General features: G+C 40.2%; 1 long non-coding RNA gene across 1 annotated transcript in view; it reads right to left on the bottom strand.

Moving 5' to 3' along the window:
- The window catches only part of LOC135321286 (uncharacterized), a 42,929-nt gene extending 28,065 nt beyond the window's left edge, over nucleotides 1–14,864 (bottom strand). The window contains exons 1-3 of the long non-coding RNA XR_010380885.1: nucleotides 14,798–14,864; nucleotides 14,347–14,453; nucleotides 11,789–11,956 (exon numbers count right to left, since the gene is read on the bottom strand). This is a non-coding gene — a long non-coding RNA (uncharacterized LOC135321286). The remainder of the gene's footprint in view (nucleotides 1–11,788; nucleotides 11,957–14,346; nucleotides 14,454–14,797) is intronic.
- Between the last annotated feature and the right edge of the window lie 12,834 nt (nucleotides 14,865–27,698).

The following is a 27,698-nucleotide window of genomic DNA, read 5'->3' as shown; positions in this document are numbered from 1 at the left end:
GAAGTACTTAGAGGTGAGTAGTCAATGAGGCTGAAAACGGAGGCTGCGGCAGACTGGGAAGCGCCTGGTGTGCAGCCATGGAACCCACTGGACTGAGGAGGATCCGTGGTTTTTATTAGGGAAGTGACAAGGTCAGGGGTGTGGAGAGCCACGTCTGGGCAGCAGCATGGAGAGCACCTCAGTGGTGGGAAAGAGAGAGGTCCGGGATGCTGCTTAGAGGCCTGATGGGGTAGCTCACGGGAGACCCAACTGGAGTGATGTCATCACAAGTAAAGTGTGTGGACAGGTGCTATGAAGACATAATTCTCAAGGGTACAGCAAAACTGACCGCCTTGTTCAGCCACGGGGACCACAAAAAAGCCTGATCTTCCCAGAGGGCAGCTGCAATATGTACATAGTAACTTTAAAAAGTTTGTACCTTTTGATTCCATAATTCCTTTTCTAGGAATCTGCCTTAGGAAAATAATCAGTGCTACAGAAAAAGATTTATGTTGAAGGATGCTCAATATAGTGTTTTCTAAAATTTGAAACATCATAAATGTGAGATAATAGGAGAATTGTTAAATAAATTATAACACATTTATATAATACACTACTATATAACCACTAAAAATTGTGTTTACAAAGACTGTGTGATGGAATGGGAAAAGTTTATGATAAAATATTAAGTTAAAATATTAACTTTTATATTGAATATAAAATAATACACAGTTTGACACAAATTTTCTAAATAAGCATAGGTATGAATTAAAATATCAGATTAAAATTCACCAAAATGTTAATTGTGTTAATCTCTGAGTGGTGAGATAGTAGAATTTTTATTTTCTTCTCTCCACCTTTCCTTATTTTCCAAATTACATTCAGTGAATATGTATTGATTATAGAATCAGATAGTAATTTTTTTCTAAAAATAAGTGAGTGTTGTAAAGTAAATTAACAAGTATAAAAAGTTGGAGCTACTAGAAAACACAAGTACCCGAGAGAGGCATGTCTGTCTGGGAGCAGCCACAGAAGGAGCAAGTCTAGATACTCATAGCCTCACTGACATTGGCTTTGCTATTGCCATTGCCAAAGATTTGGAAGCCAATTAGTTTATCTTTATTGCTTCATTATCCAAGAAAAAAGCAACTGAGAGGAGTAAAACAATGTCACTGCAGTGCTCTCACAGGTACAACCAAGACATAGACTTCTATGAGGATATTCTTACTGCCTTTAGTGACATCCCCTTTCATTTTTATATCTTTTTTAAAATTCTCGATTCAATGTATTCAGATTCCAAACTGCCAGAAAATTCAAATAACCAGATTTTCCACTAGGATATACGGTGGCCATTAATATTCATAACAATGGCACTGGATTGCTATGAGATATTTAGACACTTATTATTATCCCTAAACTCTTATGTGATGTTCAGAATAGTTTGTTTTTTTTTTTTTTATCTTCTAATTCTATAAAAAAAAAATTTAGTCCATATATGACATAATGGACTTAATTAAATCTAAAATATTCAAGTAACCAGAGGACCCCCCCATTCTCTAACTGTGCTGAAGTCAATTTTCCACAAATTTATAATTTAATTAATTTAGGAGCTAGTTGTTAGATAGAACAAACAACTGTGTTATCCTCACTTGCAGACATGTTAGTCTGATCAGAATGCATGTAACTGAATGAAGCTAGAAGAAACATCCATCCATGCTGACCAGTTTCCCTTTAAATTCATGACGTTCATGACTATTAATTTCGTGTGCCCTTCATGCTGCCCAGAAGTCATAGTGCATTTCCCTAGTCCATTTGTGACCCTAGGAATATGATTCTGTATTTTCTCCTCTCTCTTCAAACTTACAACTCCTCCTCTGCCACCTTCACTCTCAGCCCTTGACCTTGATTGCTATTTCACTGAGAAAATAGAAACAATCAGAAGAGAACTTCCATAAGTTCCCGCCAACACTTCCACCCACCCACCAGCACCTGGGCCCTATATGCCACCTTCTCTACTGTTACCAGGGATGAACTGTCCACATTCCTATCTGAGGTTGAACTCTCCGTTTGTTTACTAGATCCCAAGCCTTTTAAATATCCAAGAACATCACTCCAGAAATTCCACCTCCTGCTTCATCATTTTTTCCCCTCTTGAACAGATCATTCCGTCAGCATACAAACATGATGTTACTTCTCTCAACTATGTTGCCCTCCAGCTACAAGCTCATATTTCCATTCTTCTTTACAGCAATTCCTCTAAAGAGTTATCTATACACCTATTTCTAAACCCTGTTCTATTATTCTCTCTAGAACACCCATTAATCAAGCTTTTGCCTCTTCTAAGCACCAAAACTGCTCTCCACCAATGGTTGTCTGCATTGCTAATCCAAGGGTCAATTCCTTTATTTGACTCCTTATTAATGTTTAACAGCACTGTTCACTCCTCCTTCCGGAAATACTTCATTAACTTGTCTTTCAGGACGTTACACTCTCTTGGTTTTCCTCCTGCTTCCCAGTCTTCTTTGCTCATTTCTCTTTATTTCATCAGCCTCTTAACATGGGGTGCCCCAGGATTCAGTCCTTGGCCCTCTTGTCTCTTTCATGTGCAGTCACTCTCTTAGTGACTGCATTAAAGTGTCATCATGGCTTAAAATTCTACTTATACACTTACTACTCTTAAATTTATATCTCTAGCCCAGACCTCTCCCCCATCTCCACGCCTGAATGCCGAGCTATCTACTCAACGTCTCCACTTGGATGTCTAACGGGCATCTCTAACTAGCAGATCTCTGCCATAGAAGACTTGCTCCTCATTCAGTCTTCCTCTTTGTGCTTACACAGAGTCACCCTTAATTCTCCTTTTAATTCTACACTTCTGTCCATCAGCAATGTCAGTTATCTCTATCTTCAAAATATATCCAGAATCTGGTGACTTCTCGCCCTTTCTGCTGCTTCCTCCCTGACTGAAGTCATCATTATTTCTCTCCTGAATTATTTCAAAATCCTCCTGACTGGGCTCCCTTGCTCCCTGTGGTCTATTCTCTTAGGAGCCAGAGAGACCCAAGTCTTTATAATGGTCTACAAGCTCATGCACAATTTACCTCACCCCAAATCTTACCTCTCTGACCTTGTTTCCTGTGATTCCCCCCCCACACCCACTCTGCCCCAGTCACACTGGTTTTCCTGTGGTTTGTCCAACATAGCAGGCACACTCCCTTCTAAAGCCCTTTCGCTGTTACTCCCTCTGCTCTTCCCCAGCTATCTCCATGACTCACTCCCTTGCCTCCTTCAGATCTTTGCACAGATGTCACCTGCTCAGTGAGGCATTTCCTGACCATCCTATTTAAAACTGCAACCCGCCCTCTCCACCAACACACCCTGTCCCTTTTACCTGCTTTATTTTTCTTCTCAGCACTTATTACCATCTGCCATACTTTATCTGGCTAGGGGTGAGGCTGTGTTTACTGTTTGCTGTAACTATAGGTGTTAGAGATTATTTTCCTCTGGTGTCCTTGTTTTTGTCTCCCTTGTTGTCTTTGGGTTCCCCTGGAGATGTCTTAAATATCTGAAAGGCACAGTTCTTTCAGTTGTTATTATAAAGGAGCAGTAGTGAGATGCTGGTCAGGTGTGGGGGAAGAGGAAGAATTCTATAATCCTTTGGTTAGGTCTCAGTCTTTCAGTGAGCTCCTGACAAGTGCTTCTGAGTCCTTGGGTTTTCTTCTTCCCTTAGGACAGACAGGAAGGCTAAAGAGTGCTAGAGCTGGGTATTTCCTTTCCCCCAGGTCAGTTAGTAAAACTGGTAGGTTAGGCTCTGGTAAAAAAGTTTCTTTCGAAGGCAGGATTTGTTAAAAAGAACAAGATGCCTTGGGCATATTTCAAAATTGCTACTCTCCCTGCTCTCCTACCAGAAACACAGGGGGATTTTCCTTTGATCTTCACTGTGAGAACCTGATAGGGCTCCTGGAGGTAAAACTCACAAAAGCATGGGGGCCTCCCCTAAAACTGAGCCCCTCTGGAGTTGTTATCTCTCCAGCTTGCCCACACTGAGCCTCCATTTGTCAATTAGGTTTTCCAGCTCTGGCACAGTTCCCAGGCAGTCCTCTCCTGGGCTTCCGATTCTCTGTATCTGCCTGTTCGTGGCTTCAGTTTTCAGAGCAACAGTTTGTCCTGTGACCTCAGTTCTCTGATGGAAGAGTTGTTGGCTTGCACTTTTTTCAGCTTTGTTGTTGTTGTTTTTTGGAAGAGAGAGACAACTTCCGGGCTCTTTACTTGCTGGACCAGAAATCGGAAGTCTGTATGAAATATTTTATTTATTTGTTTTTGTCTACTGTCCTCATCCACTAGAATGCAAGTTCTATAAGGGAAGGGATTTCTGTCTGATTTGTTCAGTGCAGTATCTCCAACACTTAGAACAGTGCCTGACACATAGTAGGTGCTCAGATAATATTTCTTTGAAGAAACTGAATAAAAAAAACACCTCCCCGTAGTTTCTAGCACAGAGATGATTTAGTTGGGACTACTGAACAAAGGCCTTCGTATATCCTGACCCTCCCCCAGGAAAGCTCTTTTCCATCCTCCACTTTGCTCTTTACCTGGTTAACTCCTACACATTCAAGCGTGAGCTTAAATGTCAGTCCCTCAGGGAAACCTTTCCTGACTTTCAGGTTAAGGATCATAAACATTCATAACCCTGCTGTTCCCTCTCACACTTATTCTAGTTAAATAATTATGTAATCATTTATTTAATATTTATATGTACCACAAAGTAATAAATTCTTTAAAGGGAGGAAGTATCTCTCTTCTATTCACTTTAGTATCCCTGGCACCAAACCAACTGCTTGACACATATTAGATGCTTAGTAAATATTTGTTGTGTTAATAAAGACAACAGTTGTCTTGGAAAGATAACTGTATCGTTGCCACTTAACAAATCTCCCCAAAACCTAGTGCTTTAAAAAAAAAATAGTAATATACTATCTCTCACATCTTCATAGACTCATCATCTATGAGTCAGGAATTTGAATGGCTTAGCTGAGTGGTCAGCCTGGAGGTCTCTCATGAAGTCACTGTCAAGACACTAGCCAGGGCTGCAGCCATCTGAAAGCTTGTCTGGGGCTGAAGGATGCACTTCCAAGGTGATCTTTCACATGGCTGGCAAGTTTGCAGTGGTCATTGACAGAAGGTCTCTATCCCTCCTCATGCGGCCTCTTTCAAGGCTATTTGGATGTTCTCACAACATGACAACTAGTCTCCCCCAGAATGGGCAATCTAAGCGAGATCAAGCAGAAAGGTAGTATTTTTTATGATCTACCCTCAGAAGTCACAATTCTTAACAACAAGGTCCTGCTGTATAGCACAGAGAACTATGTTAAAATACCTTGTAATGGCATATAATGAAAAGGAATAATACACGTGTATGTATAAAAATGAATCACTATGCTGTACACCAGAAATTAACATAGCATTGTAAATCAACTATACTTCAATGTTAAAAATAAATAAAAATAAACATAATAAGTAAGCAAATCAAAAAAAAAAAAAGTCACAGTCTTGACTTCTGCCACATTCTGTTTGTTAAAAGGAAGTTCCTACATCTGGCTCATTTAAAGCACAGAAAATTAGACTCCCCACCTTTGCAAGAAATTGTGTCAAAGAATTTGCGGACATAAATTAACAAATTAATGGATAAAGGAATGAGGAAGAATTTGATGGTGTGACTCGAAAACAATTTTCCTAATTTTAGAGTAGAGAAGGGAAAACAACTCTGCAGTTGTTTGAGAGCAATAGAATAGAGTCAAACATCTCTCTATCTGGAGAGATTACTTTTTTAATATCAACATGGTTGCAGAGGTGTAATGTTCATAAATGCTTTTCTACATTAGAATATCTTAGGGGAAAAAATAACAAATGCTAGAAGGTCAAAGACCAACAGCCAACCTAGCTATGCAAAATGTATATATAAACGTGTGTGTGTGTGTGTGTGTGTATCATCAGAGTAAAAGGTAATGAATGGCAGTAGCAAAATAATCACACCTTTCATCCTTGCAGGGGTTATAACACCCCTATAAATATCTGAAAAAGAAAATCTTCTTCAGTCTGTTCACTTATTGTTGGGGTTGTGGGTGGAGGGCAGGGAGCACACAGAATTACTTTGTCTACTGATGCATATCAGCCAAATATCTGATCCTAGGATTGGAGAATTAAGCAGATAAAGTACAAAGTTAGAATTTGAAAAGGCACAAATTACATAATCTATTATAAAAGTACTACCATATATATTGCCAAGCAGAACTTTTGCATAAGCTAAGATCCTTAAACCACTGTGGAGAAGTTAGCCTCGGTGTCTTAGCTCTCTTCCAGTTTGAGTATATCCTGTCTGTCTGCTAAAAAATCCCTCTCTGGTTGTAATTGACTGCTGCTGTCTCCTTCCCTTCCTTTCCTGGGCCATTTTGAGCATGGTTTGTAAATGGTTTGTAAATCACATAAATAATAGCCCATACCACATAAGAAATATGTGAATATAAGAAATGATGGTAATTCATAGGGGATAAAAACCCCAGTTTAAAAAATACGTGTGTGCCTGTCTGTCTCTCTGTCTGTCTGTGTCTGTCTGTGTATATTCCTTTTTCATTTGACTTCCTACTCAGTGAAGATTTCACATTAAGTGACTTTTTCATATGTAAAAACTTACTGCTTCAGGTAGTCAGACATTGCTATTTTAATTCAACCACCATTAATAGACATGTTTGTAAAATTCTATTAGATTGTTCTACATTTTGGAACAAAGCATGCTTAACTTTAAATTTTGCTTGATAATTCTGGATTATTGTTATGATTATTAAGATTGTCCAAATTTTACAAGGCAACCTAGCCTAGTGCAAGAGAAAGATAATTAGATGAGGAATCACAGTTATTTTCTCATGTTCTTCGATTTCCCTGACACAATTTCCTCATCTATAAAATGGGAATAATATCGTCCCTGGATTTCTCATTGTTTATGATAAATATTAAATTACCTAACATATGTAAATGTTATCAATCAACTATTGAATATAAGAATGTAGATACTAAAATAAAGGACCTTTTTAGCCCAAGAAGTATTATGCAATTTTGATTTTGTTGTTTTTGTGTTTATTGTATATAAATCATGATTCCCCGAAGCAGTTAGATTATGTTTGAAGTTACAGTAAATAGATTCTGAGTAAATAGATTCTCCAATGGAAAAAAAAATATTACTTTTAATTAATGGTTTTTATAATACCCATTTTTGGTATATGGAGTTCTCTTTTTGCTTATTTTTACCTCCTTTGCTCTACCTATTTGGTTAGTCGAGTTTGCTAGATGAAGGACCTCTAAATAACTGAAGTTTTATCATTTGTGTATCTTTTCTTAGCACAAATGCAAATACCATAAGTACTTTCTTTACTTAATGTAATATTCCCATGTTGATTGTCTCTGAAAATAGATATAAAAATATAGCCAACACTGACCAACACAGAGTGGTCAATGTGGCCACTGTCCATGGCCATAATGATTAAGTTTCCAGAGCCTTTGGGAAATTTACTACATCAATACATTTCTAATACTATCATCAGACTTTACTACACTGATTTGTAAGAAACCATAGGCTTAGCCAGCCACGTTACTAAACAGAGCGGATAGTACTGGGGGCATTTTCTCTACAGAGCTAGTGTGTAAGATGATGTGTCTCTCCTCCAAAGAAAACTTTCAGCTTTACCTTCCCAATTTCTTCACAGGACAAAAAGGACAATTGAGCTATGGAGGCTGCAGACTGCAAATTTGACAGAGATTGTGAAAGTCATTTCAGGGTAATACCTAGGGCAATAGTTTCTGAACAGTGAACTGTGGTCCAGGGCATCAGAATCAGCTGGCAAACTTCTTGCTGGTTCTGACCTCATACCGTTGAAGATGAAGCCTAGGTATTTGTACTTTCAACAAAACATCCAAGTGGTTCTCCTGAGCAGGTCATTTTGAGAATCAATGGTCAAAATTGGATGACTGAAGGTGTCTACCAGCCACATAATCCCACTGTTGATAGAATATTCCACAGAGAGATGTGTGATTCTGCCCTTCTCCCACCCCCAATAAATGCCCATCAAAAACTAGCACTCTGGCTTTAATCTTTCAGCAAGTATTTGCCAAGCTCCTACCACATGCAATGTGGTGGGTGCCAGCTTTACAGCAATGAGTAAAGCAGATACGGTCTCTTCCATCAGTCAGCTTAAAATCCTGTGGTAGGAGGAGGGCTAGGCAGTATATTAAGCAAATGATCTCTCAAATCTCTGTGTATCTTGGGTGTCATAAAGGAAAACAGGGTGTTTGAGGAAGTATAACTGGTGCTTCAAACATTGATGAGTATGGGAGTGATCAGAGAAGGCTTCTGTTAAGAAAGGATATTCAATTAGAGATTTAAATGATGGGTACCAATTAGTAGTACTGGTAATCAAAAGAGCTATTAACAGCGGGTACATGAACCCTGAGGGAGCAAGGAGTTAAACTTCTTGCACATGCTTGTTCTCAAACTGTAGTTTCAGGTCCACTGAGCACTGTGCCTTAAAGCAGCTTAGGAGAATAACAGTCAGAATCAGAAGGGAGTCCACATGACTGGTGAAGTAGGATTCATTAAGAAATCCCATTCCTGCTTGTTTGTTTATTTATTATCTGTTTTCAATCTGGGATTCTAATAATCAGATTTTATATAGTTTGACCTAAAACAGTGCTTCTCAATCTTGGCTGTACATTGGAACCTCCTGGGGAACGTAAAAGAAAAAAAAAAAAAAACCCAATGGTTTGGCCTCACTCCTAGAAATTCTGATTTAATTGGTCTGGGGTATAGTCTGGACATGAGGATTTTCTAAAGCTCCCCAGATGATTCTAACATGAAACAATTTTGAGAATCACTATTTAAAGAAGAAAAAAATTAAGTTGAATTCATCAATGAAGAAAGTCAATGAAACAGGTTTTAAAAATCTGTGTATTTTGCATCTCTCTGTTGGAAAGCAAAGAACAGCTGGTAAAATCGAACCCAAGGTGACTAGCACACCAGCCATTAACTGCAGCTTCACTGGCTCTCTACTTCACATATAAATGAACCTCGTTAGCACTTGATTTGTTTCTATGAGGCAATCCTTTATGCCTAGGGCTTTGTGTGCTGGGCTGAAGAAAAAGATGTTAATGCAGGCTAGGAATATCTTTTCCCTCAGAAAATTTGAAGTCCATTTGGAAAGGCAGAACTAATATCCACAAAATAATAAAATAAATACAGTGTAGGAATTAACTGAGACAACAGAAATTCAAGGGGTGGAGAACAAGCTCCACTAAGCCTGGACAGAGTGAAAGGGACAAAAGGATATGGGACTTCAGTGATCTTAGGAGCAGGGAGAGGGGTAAGCTCAGGCAAGGAGGTAGGAGTAACAGTCATAAAAAAAGAGTAGGGAAGAATCCTCTTATGGCTCCCAGGGTGGGAGCCAGGAGCAGGAAGAGATCAGCTTTTTTTCCAGTTGAAGTTGGCCAATAACCAACAGCCATTATTACATCTTTGTTTTTCAGAGAACCCTTCTTCTTAGACATCTCCCCTCATAGTGAAGACTGATTCTGGTTTTCCATTTCCCTCCATCAGAAAAGTGACTAATCTTTGATTTCTGAATGCTTTGATGTCAACGGACAGATTCTACAATTTTTAGTTCCTCCTAGGTCCTCCAGTCCTCCTGACATAGGTAGATAAAATAGCCTTTCATGGTATATTTTGATCACTCAGGTACACGTTTCTCCAGATTACCTACCTAAAGAGAAATCAAATCACAGCTATACTGTACTATGTTATTTACTAAGTGCCAGGCACTGTGGGAAGCACTGAAGACAGTACCTTATTTCATTTTCATAGCATTTCATTAGGAAACTATTATCCCCATTTTTTTCAGATGAAAATTACGAAGTTCAGAGAAGGTAAGTAATTTGCCCAAGTTCCCCCAGTAAGTGGTAGAGCTTGGGCTTGTGTCCACGTTTACCTTATTCCAAAGTCTCACTTGTAGATACTTCCTTTTACAAATTTTGTAACAGACTATTAAGATTCTTGACATTACTACACCCAAGACCTCAGGATCACTGTGCAGCAGAACCAACTATGATACATTTTTAAACCATAGGGCTTACATCCCGTCTCAGAACGACTGAATGAGAATATCTACAACAGAGCCTGGAAACCTGTAATACTGCCTAAGCCCCACAGCGGGTTATGATGTGCAGCCTGAATGGGGAACAGTGATTTAGTGGCAAGTGCTGGGAAATGTGTGTGATCTAATTGCTTGTATGCAGGTCTGCAGAAAACTCTGCACCTAGAAAATAAGTGTAGCCTCTTTCTACTTAAACCACTGGAAACAACCATAATAAGGAAAACAGTGATGAAGATAATCAATAGAAGCAAGTTTGAGAGGACCCTCTACCTTGGAGGAGTTCACCCAATCCCAAATTCAGGGAAATTAGGAAATACTACCATTTCTAGTCAGAAATGGCCTAGGGGATTGATTGTTGCATTCTCCAAAAATAAATTAAAATATATTATACTAGCACTGTTGTTTGTGGTTTGCAGATGTACTTCTAGAGCTGAAGCCTGTTTAAGATGAACCCATTTGCCAGCTTTGGTCATTTCAGCATATATTTTCTGCATCCTTGAAAATTATTTAAGTACTAAGAGAGGTCAGATTTGGACATCATCAAATAATGGAAGTCTTGTTGAGCATGATTTCAGTGGCTTTGGATGTTTCTAAACCAGTATGTGATTATCATAGGCAAAGGGGTTTGGGATAACCATGGTGGGCTGTGAGAACCAGAAGTGGAGAGTGATTGGAAATAAAGTGGGATACATAAGTTTGGGTCAACCCTTTATCCTTTTGCAGAGCAACAGTTAATGTTTATGTTACTCAGAAGACCATTCTGGAATAATTAAAGCTAAATTTTCTTTCTTTTGGAGCAAAAGATTATCACTCAAGGGCTATCTATGTGAAATGGACTCAGCATTCTTTCATCTTCCTTAAGGACTAGGGCACTAAGTAGAATGCAAAAATGAAATTAGGCTTCATAAGGTCTATAAAGCTTCTATCAATCATTTGCTTGATTGTGGCTTATTTGAAGCTCTGTACTAATACATTGTTTCATAAAGCAATTGAAAACTACCAAGGAATGTATGTGTGTCCTAGTTGTTTGACATTAAGTACAAATGTAAGAGAATATACGTGAGAAGTCAACTTCCAGAGATAGGAGGTTTACCTATCTATCATTAGATCTTATGTAACAACTTGTAACTACCCAAGCTTTCAAAAATAGACAAGGACATAGCAATTAAAGAGCAGTTTGGGAACACATAAACTCACTCCAAGCAATAAAATTAAGGCCATAAATTTATTTGCCTACCAGCTCCTGCATATTCATTTGTTGTTGCAAATGGTTTAATATAGATATGGAGGGCAACCTACCTAACATCCCCATGTTCTGTGATTCCCTAGGAAGTGGCAATTACCAGTGGAAATTAACAGAGAGAGAAAGTGGAAGAGAGCAATTAACTTCATAATTTCTGTTGCTTTATCAAGTCCAGTTGCAAGATTTTTTTTAATGGCTAGTTTTATACAATTAGAACCTTCTGCCATTTCATGAGAACAAATTCTTGGAACTTATTCTCAGAGCAACCTCACCTAGTAGAAACATCTCCAAAGCATCAACTGAAAAATAGACATGTACTTAGCAGAGGAAAACCTAGAATAGCAAGGTATGCAGAGCAGTTTTACATAAATACCTTTGAAATCATAGGCTTACAGTGATCTGCCAATACTGGTGCTAGATTCTGAAAGCACCACTGCTAGATAGAAGATCCACTGTTTGTCGGTCCTTCAGACATCACTACACTGAGACCCACTCTGTTCAGTGATGATTCTTTGCTCTCAGTGAGTAGCACAGACTCACTCTGCAAAGGCAAAGAAAGGCAAAATGCTGAGTGATGTAACATTTTTTAAAGTGAATTCCCCATTTCACATCTCAGTTCTAGGTTTATAGAACCATAAAACATTCTTTGGAGGAAGGAACCTTGAAGATCATCCAGTAACCCCTTCACTTTACAGGTGAGGGAACTCAGACCCAGAGGACTTAAGTGGCTAGTTCAAGGTCATATTCCCAGTTCATTGCTAAACTACTCAGTATACCATCATTGCCCTCAGCTTATTCGAGAGAGACAGAGACAGATTTCCCTTTCACATTCTACCAAGCAGAAATTCTTTGAGGTTAACAACTAGCTCTTTTTTTTTTTTTTTTTTCCGGAAGGTGCTAAACCCATTGGCCTTTCCCATATTAATGCCTTGAGTGCTTTAGACAGGCAACATCTAGATGTTTCTGTGGAAGTGTGAAAGGGAGGTTTGTTTGAAACTATGTGGAGGGGAGCAGAGAGACTCTATCCCACAGGAATGTAGGAGGTTTGCTGAACTTGCCATCACATTTAAAAATGTCTGTCCCTAGGTCCCAACTTACTACTTGTATGACCTTAAGAAAGTTACCTGAAGTCCCTGAGCTTCAATTTCCTGCTATAACCAGGATAATAACAATTGCTTGCAAGGTTGTTATAAAATTAGATTTCAGCTTGTTAAGTAAATTGTGAAAATAACTAAGGAAAATGCCTGGCATTTGTAGGTGCTCATTAAACATTACTTCTCTCTCTCTTTTTTTTTTTTTTTTGCCCTTTCATTCACCCCTACCAGACAGGTCTAATAAAATCAAAGTGGTTTTTAGACCACTGGGCCTAAATTTTCTTAACCATAAAATAGAGATAAGGTAACCTACTTCATAGGGTCATAGCAGAGAGAAAACATGATAAAGTCTGTGAAAGTGCTTTGTAAAGTATACACTATTACACACATAAGGGATTGATGCTGTTATTTTTATGATCCATACCCCAGCACTCCAGACTCAACACTATGTTTTCCAATCTGCTTAAAACGCCTTCGTCTTTCCTCTCCAAGTACCTGACACTCTTCCTTCAGTTCTAACTTGGCTTCTTCTCTGGTCAAATGAACAGTTCCTCAGTATCTGCTGGGATACTGTGGTGCTACATAACAAAGCCCTATCTCTCTACTCTACCCACTGTGGTCTCTCCCTCTACCTAACGCCTTGACAGCGCTTGTGTCTTGTTTCATTTGGCATTTACTGCATATTATTAGCCTTCTTTTTGCACCTATATATTTGCATTTCTCTGCTAGATTACTGGACTCCTCAAGGACAAGTAATAATGTTTTGGGGTTTTGTTTGGGTTTTTTTGCAAACTCACAAAGTCTAGCAGAGTACTTTGATCAGAGAAAACTCAGAATACCTATCTGTTGAGTAATCAACTGATTACATTATTGAATTTGGCCAAGAGCTCTGTTTTAGTTACTCTACTTACATTAAAAAATTACCAGAAAACTTAGTGGAGTAAAATAACCATTTATTATGTTCATGGATTCTGTAGGTCAGGAATTTGGACAGGGCACAGAGGGAATGGTTCATATCTGCTCCTAGATGGCTAACACTGAAAGACTTGAAGGCTGGAGGCTATAATCATCTGATGGCTCATTTGCTCACAATTAATGCTAGCTGCCAGCTGGGAACTTAATAGGAGCTATTGATGGGGATATATATGCATGGCCTCTTCACATGACTTGAGCTTCTTCACAATATTGTGCCTGCCAAAAAGAGTCAGGGAGAAGCTGTGTCCTTCATATGACCTAGCCTCAGAAGTCACACAGCATCACTTCCATAATATTCTACTGAGAGGTCACCGGCCCACCTAGGTTCGAGGGAAAGGGAATTAAACTTCACCTCTTGATGGCAAAGCAGCCTGATGCTGAAGGAGCATGTAACGGTAGAAATATCAGTCACTGTGGCCATTTTTGGAAAATATAATCTGACACGAGGCTTTATTGTTCTGATGAAATGACACCAAGTTTTCCTGTGTTTTAAATTTAAAGGACTGTCTTACTCTTAAGTCTTTAAACAGAGACCTGAAATCTAGAGGTCATTTGTTTTACAGACTGAGAAAGAGAGGTACAGAAAAGATTTGGGCATAGTGACCATGGGTCCAAGCACCCCTCTCCAGGGAATGGTCAACTGCTTATTCAGGGCGACAGAATCATCAGTTACTATTTCAGTAACAAGTAAGTAGTCCCATATTTGGCATTTGGTTGGAGCTTCTTTTCCTCCCCTAAAAGGTGCCTTATCCATGTTGATACCACAAAGTTGGCTCCCTGGTTGATTTCCCTGCGCAAGAGCTGACTCTTTCCTTAACTCAAATAACAATCTATTTTGGATGCTATCATACTCCATATTTACCGATGATTGCATGGCTAAGGGAGAGTAGAAGACTGTTCGCAAGTTTATATGTTCTTTACTTCTCCATGAGAGGTTCAGGACTCCTTTCTATCAACACTTATCCGCCCCTAACCATCAAAAAACACAGAGAAAAACAAACAAACAAAAATGGGTAAGGTGGCAAATAAAGGCATTACAATTCACAGAGTATGAAAAAATAATCTGCTGACATGTATTATTGTAACAGGAAGCAGACTTCTCTAAGAAAGGTGCACAGTAGAAATCTGCATGGTCAGTTTAGTACAGAACACGTGTTCTCTTCCAAGACACGCAGCAGGCAAAACAATGAGACAGTCAGTCTGTATTCCATCCCCTTCCTCCACAAGCATTTACACACACACACACCTCCTGTCAGTGCTAGTTCCTGCTCTAGTCACACTTAACAGCACAGGCTACCACCATAGCTACTCACACAGGCCTTCTGGTCTGCTAAGAAAACTTCTTGAGTCCTCTCCGTGTGAAAAACTAAATTATATTCTAAGTTGCTCACCCAGCTGCTCAGAGTCCTAAAGTCAACCTGCTCTACTGGTCCTGGTTAATTGGTTAACTAATTATTCCTTCCAGGTAAACCATTTGTTATTAGGATCTTCTGGGGATCAAGATCCTTGGACTTTAAAAAACAGTAGCAAGAATCAGCAATACTTAGCAAAAACCTTGAAAAAGTGAAAATCATTTGACCAGACGATTAGACTTCTGGGAATATATATCAGATAAATAATTGAACTCAAAGATGTATGTAGTATAGATGTTTACCACCATGTTACTTATCATAATGAAAAATTTGGAAACAATCTGAATATCCAAAAATAAGGGAATGGTTAAATACAGTGGAGTATATCCAGTTGGTTAAATAATGGCAAGAAATTCACATAATGGGATAATACACAAACCTTTAAAATAATAAATTAAATATATATTTATTAGTATGGAAATTATTTGATAATATATTATGAAATATAAAAAGTAGGTTACACGGCATAATGTAGAGAACCATCTGGCCTTTGAATATATATTTTTCATATGTGTATCCTGGAAGGATATACACCAAAATGTGTTATAAAACCTCTGGCAGATGTTTAGGGATTATTTTAATTTTTATTATTTTTGCTTATTTGCATTTTCTATTTTACCCAATGATAAGTAATACTTCTATTTCTTTTTTAGTTAAATAAGTTAACAATTATAGATTAGTAGGTATAAAAAATATTTTAACCAAATAGAGTTTTCCATTACCCCTCAAATTTTATCCCATAATCAGCCATCCATCCATTCTGTCCGTGGGTAATCTAAGTTTTAAGGGGCAGAAGGTAGTTATTTTATCAAAGTATACCAAGGACACAAATCTTACAGTTCAATACATGTGAAAAAGTAGGTAATAATCTTAAAATGAAAATAGAGGTCAATATCTGTACCTAAAACCAAGGGTAAATAAGGAGTAGAAATTCAGGGTCAAGACAGTGTCTCTCCCTTCCCCTAGTTTAGTCAGAGTCAGATGAAGGGGCTGCTGGCCAGGCTACTTTTTGGGGAGTCAACATACTATGGAGCAACTAACCTTTGCTAAGTGATAAGTTGGAGAACATTGTACTAAGTAGACATTTTCTCAGGAAGGCTGAAATATGTGGCTTAAAAAAACACTTGGGCAAGACAAGCAGTGGGATGCAGTGTGAGACCTCCCAAGGGGCACACGTAAGGCCCATTTGCTAAAGAGGTGGGTGAAGGTAACTTAAGGGTTCTGACTGCTGAATGTCTACCTGAACTTGGGGAAGGCACCAAAGTGCTGGGACCTTAAAAGAACAGGCCGAGCTCTGCTTCCAGTGGTCTTTCTTCTACAATTTTCCCCTGTAGTGCTCAGACTCTTCTCTACATAAATATTTAAATATTTAAAGAAAGTTGATTTGTAGGAGTGCTAATTTTTTAGCCTGCCCGTGTCACTCCTGTGCTTCATTCCAATTCTGAATCCAGCCCATAAACTCTCAGGGCTCAAGTCTCACGAACAGCACCAGTACTGGAGCTTCTGCCTCCAAATGGCATCTTCACAGGACCTGTTTATAGCCATTAAGTGGCCTACTGTAAAAACACCTTACGGATTTTCATTAGTAAGACTTTGATACCATAGTGTTAAAGAGGACATGCTATATAGTCTCTCCTCCTATACTATATTCTCCCCTCTTTGTTTCTTGTGAATTGTCCAAATTATTTGCCCTTAATATTTTGGTTCTATATAAATAAAATCTAGGTAATATTATTAGAACTACAAGAAAAGCCCCCCCCCCTTTGGAAATGGTGCAGTACCCCATACACTCATCAGTTGAACATCTTCTACATGAGCCTGAAGGAGTTAGACCCGTCAGTCAGTGACACCCTGTCTGATAGGTATGATGGCAGAGAGATGCATGGCACTCGCTACATTATGGGAAGAGGGTGTGACCATCTGAAACATTGGAAAGAGTTCCATTTGAAAGAAGAAGAGATCACTAGAAAAAGAGGGGGAAAGCTCATTTCCCACAACAACATCGACTTGCAGTTTCCCAAAGTTTGTTCTGAAGAGTACCAGTTCAATGGGATGCTAATAGATAATGATCAGTAAAAGTGTCTGTGAAATAAATGATAAACATTGGGTTAAACATAAGACAAACCCAAAATGAAGAATGTTCTACTAAAAATTAAAGAGAGGGAAGACTACCCTTCAAAAATGTCAATGCCAAAAAAAAGACCAAAAAAAGAATGAAGTGTTCATGGCAACGTACCTGTCAGATCTGTGAAGAAGGAACCTGCTGCAAGGAATGTAGTTGACCTCCAGCCTCCACCAACCACATCTTTGAATTGACCCAGCATTTATGCTTAGACCACACTCCCTGCATGCTGCTCCCAGTAACAAATGAACAAAGAAGGAGAACTCCAACTGGGCCAGTTCTGCTCAGTATAGGACTCCTCCTATGGGAACCCTTTGCTCTGTGGTTCCCAATGACCTTGTGACAGCTTTTATATCTTATATCGTCTGTATCTTGACTATGGTGATGCCTGCACCAATCTATACATGTGATAAAATTGCATGGAACACACATACACAAGTAAGTATATGTGAAACTGGAGAGATCTGAATACGGTCTGCAGATTGTATCCATGTCAATTCCCTGGTTGAGATATTGTACTATAGTTGTGCAAGTTATGCAAGCTATGGGTGAAGTATATACAGGATCTCTCTGTATTATTTCTCCCAAGTGCATTCAAATCTACGATTGTCTCAAAATAAAAAGTTCACACACACACACTCTAATCTTTCTGAATGTGTTAACGTTTACCTTTCTTAAGGAATAGATGTGTATTTTAATGGCATCTAATGGAGACAATATCTTTATCCAGAAAAGCAGTTCCAATAGCTGGCTGCCTTTCAGCATCTAGGGTAGACCCAGATATTTTTGAACAGGCAAGTCTTTGGGTAATGTTCACATCTCACGACATCGGCAGCTGCCTACTCCACCCACTCCATCTCCCTTCCGTGGATTGAAACTAAAGTTTCGTTCTTATTCATGAGGAGCTGTGCTTAGCCTTGTTCAGCTTGGTAACTAGCTATGTGCTTTTCCTCGGATTATACAGCAAAACTTAAGAAGACTCTTTTATTCTAATTTTTCATCTTTGAAGGTAGAAGAAGAGGTCTGTCCTTGAAATGTATGTCTAGGACCTTGAAGCATGAGAAATTAAAATGCCAAATTCAAATGAGGGTGTAAAAGCTTCCTCCTTCACCGTCCTCTCAGCCACTGTGGAGAAGTAAAAGCCTTTTTGTCTGTTGACAATCAATCAACAAATATTTACAACCTTTTCAACAAGCTTTTTCAACCATTACCAGATCATTAGAGAAGATTTCGAACTCCCTGGCCCTTCTTTAAAGGCTTTAGGGATTTATCTACAGAAAGATGAAACCATACACAGTTAATGGAGCTCCCACTCTGCTCCACACTTCAGCCACAGGTAGCTTTTAAGAATCAATTTGTGGTTCTGGACAAAGGGGCTGGACTAGAATGGGAACCCAGAAAAGAAGCAACTGAAACAGGAGATAAGCAATTAGAAAATTCTAGTGATTGTTAGAATACTACTCAATTATATTAGACCTCTTTAAAAGAAAAAAAAAAGTACTTTAAGCTATAAAATAAACATTCTTCGCTATTTGTGCTTCTTATCTGAATCATTGAAAATGCTCGGCAATTGGGACACTTAGCAACTTGCCTTATAAATAACCTGTGGGCCAAGATGACAAGTGATCTAATTACAATGCTGATTTTATTCACTTCCCTGCATGTCTCTCGATGGTTCAGCAGGTTAGATATGTTGCACTTACTTTCAAGATCACATTCACATCTCATGAGTTCCAAACCTGAGCACGTCACACCTCACCAAGTGAGGAGAGGTGGTACCTGAGAACTTCTGTACTAGCTGCTCAATTTTCTGTACACTTAAAACTTTTCTTAAAAATATAGTCTATTAATTAAAAAATAAAACAAAAGCCTCATAGAGAATCAGAGTTAAGGTTAAAAATATACCTTAATAATGTCCTTATCTTGTGTAATGAGATTCTGGATTCCTTCCCTTTTGAGCAAATGTAACCAAAGCCACCTGCCCCCATCTTTCCCTGACAATTTGCTGGTTTTGTTTTTGGAAGGAATCTATTCATGGAAGTGGGAAGAAATAACTGGAGGAAGAGCCCCTGAGACTGTCCTGGAGGGGAGAAAGGAGGGCAGACCAGCATGGTTCTTAGGGAGCCCTCTCCTCAAGAGAAGAGCTAGGTGGGAGTGGTGGACATGGGATACAAAAGCAAATTCCTGAGAAAGATCCTTGCACAGAGGGTCAGTCATCCTCCTTGGTTCTGTAGCAGAGAAAATGGCCACATCTGCCAGAAATAAAGAAGAGAAAAGCATTCTGCATTGGCATGTGGAATGTTTAGGCATGGGAGACAGGGCAGACAAGATGGGCACGTGGTCTGTGGCCCGTGGCTGGGTCAGGAAACACTGGCGTTGCCAGACACAGAGACGAAACATGTAAGAAAGACTGCAGTTCCTAAGACGTTCAGCCCCCAGGGATTCCCCTCCCTGTCTGAGCAGAGGGAAGGATTAGATGCAGTTGGTAGTTCCCACAGGGCACGGGCAAGGGGAGCAGAAAATCAATTTACTGCAGTAGGACATCCCAGCTATATCCCATGACTGGTATGGCCAGAGGGGAATCCCGGTTATGTAAGTCATCTCAAATGAGTCAACGAATCAGGCAGTGTTGTTAAAATGCTGCATCCTTTGTAAGAAAAATTCCCATTAATTTTTTTTTAAAGTACATTTACTTTCAGAGAGTCAGATGATGCAACCCATTTCAGAAAGAGTAAAAACAGAAAGGCTTTGCCACATTGCAGCTTCCTTACTTTCTAATCCTGGAAAGACTTCAGAAACATCAAATCAATTAGATTTAAAATCCTGAGAGTTCTGCCTCTGCTATATGCACTGAGCAAGAAGTTTCACTCCAAAGCTCCTTTTAAACTGTCTATAAAATGAGGATAACATTGTCTCAGGAGCAGCCACCACATCCACTTGCCACCAGTGACACTTTATCAATTGTATAAATACATACAGGATGCTAAACTGCATAGGGTAGAGCTTAGGATGTGAGATGCCAATATCTAATCTGAAGACTCAAATGTGTAGAATAATTCACATGGACTTCTCAGAAATGTCAGTTAATTCCATTTCCCCAATCCTAAAAAGCCTAGAAGGGGGTATGGTAATTTCCTATCATGGGTCAACCTGGAGGAAGCAACATCTGGGAGTTTCCACAGCTCTTTTCTAGTTCAAGGGCATGGAGATAACACTGGATTCCCAGCAGCAACCTCAGTAGTAGAGTTTCAGGATTATAGACAGTGCACATGCAGAATTGCCATAAATCTTCAAGGTACATGAAGTATTTCCAGATCCAGACATAGTAGCTGATTGTTAGTCTCTATGCTACTTTCCCAGATAAAACTGGGATAACAGATAACGCCAGAGTTATGGACCACATTCCAAGTCCTGTTCTTCTCAAGACTTCTTGCTGTGCCCAAGAGATGGATTATGGCTTCCAACCAGTCTTGTCCTGGTGCCTTTAAATGAACCCGGCTCACCCACACAAATGCATGCTCCGGTCACATGAAACACCAGCCAGCCATAGGAATTTGGAATTCGTCTAGACCATTTCCCTTAAAGAGATTAAGAAATTTGCCCAAGGTCACACAGGCAGGAACTGGCAAAACTGGCATTCAAATTACGTTTGCCGAACTACAGGGCCCTGTGTGATGGTGACCATTGTTAACCACGGCTCTAAGTGCTCCTTTAAAGGAAAAACAATGCTGCTGATTTGGTTTGACAGGTGACCTGGTCCAGGCTAAGGGCACTAGTGATCAAGCAGTGAGTAATAAAACACACAAAGAATCTCAGGGTCAGGTGGCTCCATCAATTTCAGGCGTCGTCATCATTTTATCTGCCAGAACACATCTCCTCTGCCCACATCTCATATTGTACAGGTCGCCAGTTACTGAATAGTACTGAAGTCAGTTAACGTGTATTTTGCGTCTGCCATGTTCACTGCAGTTTACTGAGTGCCGTGTGGGATGAAAAGAGGAGTGAAACATCTTTCCTGTCCTCCAGCTACGCAAATCTAAGTGGCTGGGGGTAGGAGTGCAGATATGGAGAGCAAAGCAGAAACACAACTGTCTGTTATTCAGTCCAGGGTAAGGGAAATCCCAGCAAAAAAAACCCGAGTCCTGTGGAAGCACAGGTATTACCAAAATGATGTTTCCTAAAGTACCTGAAGTTCTTTGCCATCAAGTTAACCCTAAATTCCCTAATAATAACATGTCTATCAGGTTACTTTACCTCAGTAGACGTCACCTGAAAAAGTCCTAACTTGCTGCTGCCCTGAGCACCCCCTTCTATTTTTATAACAGAGAAGCAACATTCTCCACTGTTGTTGTTTTTTTTTCCCCGTGAGCATTCTTAGCATGTTAGGACTTAGTTCAGATCTTTTGGAGAACAGCATAATTGTAGGAATGCGATCAAAGGCCCTATTCACTACGAATATACACACGATTTACATGACCAACTTACGTGGGTTTCAGAGGCATATTCTCAAGCCACGTAGAAGCAGCCTGAAGATTAATGCACACTGAAAAAAATTATTCATTTTTTTTCTCAGATTGTTGCAGCAATATAGTGAGGCCTTTCTCTCTGTTGGGCTTGTGTCAGCACTCCCAGCTAACCCTGTTTTTTCAAGTCTTTCAGACTTGGCTGTGAAACTGCCCTCGGGTCTGAAATTCAGGAGACAGTATTGTAAGGCCATTTTGATTAGATTTTTGCAAGTTTCCCTGTCTGAGCTATCTGCTTATTACATGATACCTAAGGAAGGTTGCACAATTCTTAAGCTGTTGTGTTTCTAAAATGAAGTGGGATTATCTACCTGACAACCAGGACAGGTTTTAGTATTGCTATTCAGGAACCAATTAAAATCAATTGCTTTGATCCTTCAGAATTATAAATGAAGTACTTTTAAGTTGCATAAAAATTTGAGATATGGGCTTTTAATGTTCATTTTTATGAGATGTGAAGACATACATGTTGTCTGATTCTCTCCATGCAATTTTTTTTTCACCCTCTAAAATTTGGAGCTAAAGAAAATTCTTCACCACGTACCCACTCTCACCTTCAAGTAATACGGTTCACTCTGATGCCTGATTATTCGGAGGCAATAAGTACCACGATTTCCAGACAATTACTCTCTTTGGTTCCAATCTAAAATGCATAGGTAGGTTTCTCATTTCTCTTAGTGGTATCAAGAATTGGGGTGTTTTTAGAGATGAAGCAAGAAGGGAAATTCCCAGATCAGAATATTGTCTTTAAATCATTTTGCCTTTGTTTTCTGCTGAGAAAGGCAGATTGGGGGAGTGGAAAATGCATGGGCTCTGAGTCAATGATCTGGGGTGGAATATCAGTTTTACCACTGCATGACCAAGGGCGTATTAATGGACTTTTGTCCCCTCAACTACTAACCTGCGAAAACAACACTTCATTTATAAGGAATTCAAATGATTAGGATTCACTTACTTACATATTCAGGAAGTACTGGGGGCAGGGGGCATTTTCTATGTGCCATGCACATAAGCACTGAACTACAGATACAGTCCCCGCCCTGGTGAAGTCTACAGTCAGATGGACAAGCTTGAATCTGATAACGACCTAAATAAAAGTTGAATGGTAGCATTACAAAATGGTAAGTGCTACAAAGGAAGGGTGCCTGCTGCTTTGGGAGCATATCAACTTTATCCAGGGAACCAATGAGGCTTCCTGAAGGGAGTGATGTTGAGTGAAGACTGAGGATGAGGAAGCATAAGTTAGGCAGAGGTGGGGGTACTTGAGGGGAGTTGTATTCCAGGCAGAGACATCAGCCTGGGCAAAGGCCTTGCAACAGGAAGACAAGAGAGAGAGATTTTAAACAATTGGCTCATACAATTGTGGAAATTTGGCAAGTCCAAAATCTGCAGGGAAGGGGGAGGGTAGAGGACATGCTTAGCATGCATGAGGTCCTGGATTCAATCCCCAGTACCTCCATTAAAATAAATCAATAAATAACCTAATTACCTCTTCCCTCAAAAAAAAAAAGAAAAGAAAAGAAAGGAAAAGAAAATATCTGCAGGGAAGCCTGGCAGACTGGGGACCCAGAGAAGAGTTGCTGTTTGAGTCCAAAGGCTGTCTCTTGACAGAATTCCCTCTTGTTTGGGGAGGTCAGTCTTTTTTCTATTAAGACTTTCAACTGTTTGGATGAGGCCTACCCACTTCACGGAGGGTGATCTGTTTCATTTAACATCCACAGACTTAAATATTGACTTCATCTATAAAGCACCTTTACAGAAACAGCTGGAATAATTTTTGAGCAGATATCTAGGGACCAAGGCCTAGCCAAGTTGATCATAAAATTGACCATCACAAGTGCCTGTTAGTACAGGTGAATGAGGGAGGTTTTGATCCTTCTGGTTTTTGAAGAGCAAACTGCCTAATCCCAGGATCCTTGGGATCTACTCCTAAGTATATTTACTCCATAGATTCTCCTGGCATCTCTGTCCTGGGGCACCAGCTCAGTCAAGACAGTTTCTGAACAAAGGAAAGTTTTAGAAGAGGCACAACGGGCTTTATGTTCCCCAGGGTTCCCACCCACCACAGGCCCCACACATCCCCGGTTCCAGAGTGGAGTGGTGAGGTGTTCCTGGAAGAGGTGTGGTTGAGGGACCTCCCCTCCTAAGAGTTTCCCACCTTGGAAGAATAGGGCGAGAACTATTCAGTTCATCAAGGAAACTCCCTGAGGGAAATATTAACTTTGAAGTGTCAACAATTTCAACAAGGAAGTTATAAAGGCCGATGTCTTCTCCCCTACACTCGTATTAAAAAAGAAAAGAAAGGGGAAGAAAAAACGTCTCATCAGTAGCTTCCCTGTGATACTTCGGTGCGTGTGGGAAAAAATGGGAGTTATATATTATAGTTTAACCACGCTGAGTTTGTGGTACCAAGTTGTAATTTCCCCATGGCATTAGCATTTTATTTTTTAATTCATAAAACCTCTCCCTTCTGTTCATGAAGGGGAAAATGGCAGGCTCGGGTTTGGTGACCAGATATCCCCTTATTTGAGAAGGTAAGCAAGAGGTAAACGTCAAGAGAATTCAGAGGGTACAAGGGACTCTCTGAAGATACTCAATCTAGTGCCACACCCATTTTTTCTTTTTTCTTTGTCTTTTTATAATTCAAAGAGGGGCAGCATATTTAATAAAGGGAAGAGAAAGTTTTCAATGACAGGAATCATTATACAGGCCAGCTGATTTTTAGCTTCATTGTAAATGGAACAAAAGACAGTGGGTGTAGACTTAGCCCAAGTGATTGGGGTTATGGAGGATCTGTGTGATACCAAGAGAACGGTGAACGAAAAGGGCTGTCCGAGAGAGACTGTGGACTCTGCTTCTTGAAAAGATCAGAGTGATGACAGACTAGGATTTTCCATACCAGTAATATGAGGACACCCCAGTGTGTTAAGCATCTCATCAGTGCATCTCAGCAGGATTTTCGCCTCACGCATCCCAGGAGCCAGTGGTATGACTGTCCAGAACCCCCAGATTCTTTCCTTCTTTCTAGTACCCTCTCAGTTCAAAACATACCCAGAACTTTGGGGAAACAAAAATGGTTTAGACTGCGTGCTCTGAGGTGCACCCCCGCCCCAACACCAGCACCGCTGGTGCTACCTAGAGTTCCTTTCTGTAGTGTACATGATAACAAAACAAAACACAAAGACTCATCTATGTTGACACACACCATGTAACTAAACATGCCAGTTTAAAAGTACGTATCAGTGGAAAGTCATTCTAACTAATGTTCTATAACTTTCATCTCTGTGTGTAAAATTATACTGATTTTCTTTTTTCAAACAAAGTGATAAACTGATCTTCTGGAGAGAAACGGTATTTCCACCAGATTAACCAGTTATTTAGAAGTTGAGACAACCTGAAGTTTGCAGACTCTTTATCACCGAGTGCCAACTTTACTTCAGGAACTAGTCCACTATAGATGGCAAATCTGTGTTCTTCTATTGAGGTAGAACTGAGCAGAAACAAAGAAACCAATCAGATTTAAGGCAATGGACCAGCAGAGAGAAAAGGAGGGTGAACTGCTTATATGACCACTTTTTTCATCCTGTGATTTATCACAAAAAAAAAATTTGTCGAAGGACAAATGTTTCATTCACGCCCCCATGCCTCCACCATCACAACTTTCCTTTCCTTAATTAAGCACCTCCAGTCAAGTTTTATCCATGACTGTCAGCTCTCGTTCTCACACCTTTCTCACATTGTGGAAGTAAGCCCTGGCCACTTCAGAATCGGGTAAATTCAACACAGAATGATTAAGTGTGATACCAACCACGTCTTACTAGGATGATGTAATGCTGCTCCGGCCGAAGTCAGGATAGGATGCTCTGACTGTAAACAATCTATCAAGGTCCTCAGATGTGTATAGTTTAAACTGAGTTTGATTTAAATATTTCCAAATCCTGGCATATTTTATGAACAATTTTTTGCGCTTTTGTAAGAATTTCGAGAGATTTATTACCTTGCAGGTATGAGGGAAAGGGACTTTTTCCCTATTCTAGAGGGTCTGACTTTTGTTTTTGACATGATGGATCAGGAGTCAATGCTAAGTTCAGGTTCCTAGGGGAGAAGCTGTTATGATCTTAATTGAATCCACCCCCCCTCCACCTCAAATTCATATGTTGAAGCCATGTATCTGTGGATTTGGCCTTTAGGGAGGTAATATGGGTTAAGTGAGGTCCTAAGTATGAGGCCCTAACCCTGTGGAATTGGCATCCTTCTAAAAAGAAGGACAGACAACAGAGATCTCGCTCTGTGTGTATGCACATAAAGAAGAGGCCCTGTGAGCACACGGAGAGAAGGAGACCACTTACAAGGTCAAGGAAAGTCAGCTAAGGATGGTGAAACATCCCTGGGCCAGCAAAAGAAGACCACCACCAGCAATCCTAGGCCTGAATGGCAAGGGGCAGGAGTGGTCGCTGGGCCCCACTGAGACCTGCATGGTAGGAAAGGGTCCCAACAGGAATGGTGGCCTTTTCTAGAAGAACACAGCTGCTGATAACCTGAGGCCTGGCAGGAAGGGTGATGGGGCATAAGTAGATCCTCCTCTCTTTCCTGCTGCTCGCTGACTCCTTTCTCAGCCCCTTGCCATCAGCTAAACCCAGACAGAAGCCAGAGACAAGGGAGCCCAGGGGGTTTCATCTGGAGGCATCAGCCTCACAGGGCTCAGGGCGGAGAAGAGTAGGGTGCAGGTTGGAAGGGCACACAGACTACACAGTGCAATGATCGGGGGAAAGGAGGGGGCCTTCTTTGTACTTGGAGGGAAGGCATTGTTCTTAAGAGCTGAGCCTGAGTCTTCTTAGGAGCCCTCCTCAGTGTAACCACAGACGCATCACGGCAGAAAGAAGCTAAGAAATCCCTCTGTCTCCTCTGTCATCCAACACGTAACTCCCCATCTGACTATATTCCCTCGCATGTGTTTCAGAATCTTTAACACCTGGTTTCTACCTGGGTGGCTGCTCTTTTCTCCCTCAGCTTCCTGGAAGCTTACATTTCTTTCTGGAAATTCGATTTCCAAGTGAGCTCTTATGACCCTGTCCTACTGGGCCTGGGGACAAGTTGGACTTCCAGTGCTTTAGAGTCTGGTGCATATAGGAACACAATTTAGGAGGAAAAAAATTAAAATCTGCTTCATCTTTAACCTGTGTCCTGAATGCTCTACTTTGTTTTCTGTTAAGTCACTGAAGAGTAATGGGACTTTGATCGTTTTCATGTTGAAATGTATTGCGAAGATGTTGACTTTGGGATCTAGTCCCCTTGCCTCCACCCCACCGGATATGCACTCATAAGTCTTGTTGACATTAATGAATAGTCGTGTGTGCACAGTGCGAGGATAAGAGGCACAACAGAGGGGTCAGACTGGCCATTTCTTTGCTAGAAGCCAGAGTAATAAACTTTGTCCAACAAAGGAACCAGCAGAGTAGCAACACAGGCTATCCTTTTTTCTTGATTCTATAGGGAAACATTGTAATTTCTCCTAATTAATAGAATCTTTTGTGCATCACATTGAGAGGAGCTTTTCCCTTTCAGGAAGGAATGTAACAGCACAGCAAACATATGCATTTCTGGCTGCTTTTCAAGCCATATTTATTAACTAAGTGCTAGGGTGGAGGATGGTTTTCTTGCCAACAGGATTCATAGGATACGCTGTATGAATGTACATACGCTGTATGTACTTTCACAGCGCTTGAAAGTACATCAAGGAATGAACCATTTCTATGACAAGCACAATCACTGCCTGTCGGCGCTGACCGCGTAAACCACAGACTAACTGAAGAGCCTCAAGGCACCTAGGATTAAACACAGGCACGTAGTATGACAAGGTGCTGGGGCCAATCCCCAGAGCCACTTGAATTTAGAGAAAATAGCAGCTGGTTAGACAGAGACTGTTTCCAACTTCTCCCCACCATTCTGGACACAGGGATCTTCCCAGTGCTGAACTCCCATATCCTATTGCTGGAAAGGAAGATCCTACTCACCAGAGGGCCTACACGACTCCACACACCCTTTGCAAAACAACATTTCTGGAAGAAATCCAATGACCTATGAAACTACAGCAGAGAATCTGCCAGGTAATTAAGACACAGGCAGGTTTTCTTTGGTGCCTCCCCCCTCTTCTGCC

This window comes from Camelus dromedarius, chromosome 5 (assembly GCF_036321535.1).
Source record: "Camelus dromedarius isolate mCamDro1 chromosome 5, mCamDro1.pat, whole genome shotgun sequence".
Lineage (NCBI taxonomy): Eukaryota > Metazoa > Chordata > Mammalia > Artiodactyla > Camelidae > Camelus > Camelus dromedarius.
This window is presented reverse-complemented; position numbering and strand designations above follow the sequence as displayed.